This window comes from Pteropus vampyrus, unplaced genomic scaffold (genome assembly GCF_000151845.1).
Source record: "Pteropus vampyrus isolate Shadow unplaced genomic scaffold, Pvam_2.0 Scaffold346, whole genome shotgun sequence".
NCBI lineage: Eukaryota > Metazoa > Chordata > Mammalia > Chiroptera > Pteropodidae > Pteropus > Pteropus vampyrus.
In genome coordinates this window covers 797,497-798,056 of record NW_011889127.1, presented here as the reverse complement: position 1 = coordinate 798,056, position 560 = coordinate 797,497, and the positions used below count along the sequence as shown (strand labels likewise).

At 64.1% G+C, this 560-nt stretch overlaps 1 long non-coding RNA gene across 2 annotated transcripts in view; it reads left to right on the top strand.

Moving 5' to 3' along the window:
- Positions 1-38: 38 nt before the first annotated feature.
- LOC105304487 overlaps positions 39-560 on the top strand; it is a 6,095-nt gene continuing 5,573 nt past the window's right edge. For both annotated transcript variants that reach the window (XR_002776890.1, XR_002776889.1), the window contains exon 1: positions 39-303. This is a non-coding gene — a long non-coding RNA (uncharacterized LOC105304487). The remainder of the gene's footprint in view (positions 304-560) is intronic.

Genomic DNA, 560 nt, shown 5'->3' with positions numbered 1-560 from the left:
GCATACTCACTGGTCCGGCACTGGACACGCTACACTCATGGGCTTTCCTTGGTCTTGGTGGTCCCCATAGGAGCTGGGCTGCAGCTGGGGGCTGCCGGGGGGGGCGGGGGGCGCTGTGCAGCACCGCTCCCCCAGAGCCCACCCGTGAGCTTGCCGTGACCCAGCAAGGACCCCATTAGGCCTTGCGTCCGGCTTTGCACCGGACGTCTTACAGTTCCAATTCCAGATCGTGGCGGGGCCGTAGTCACTTCTCCTCTGCGAGCCTGTGTGCAACCAAGCAGTGACAGGAAGGACGGCTGAGTGGTGAGGCTTCGATGTCCCGCACACACTGACTCCCACGCACACCGTCTGGAGGTGGCAGGTCTCCATCCCCACACCTGCTACAGCACCTGGCCGGGTTCGGGAACAGACGAGTGAATGAACGGACGAGTGCGCACATGAATGCACAGACGTGATGCGCCAATCAGCTGTGACGGACAGCTGCCCACCTGAGCGGGCCCGCCCCCTTCGCACCTGCAGCCTCGCCCTGTGTCCTGCTCTCCTCTGCTCCGCCTTCAGCT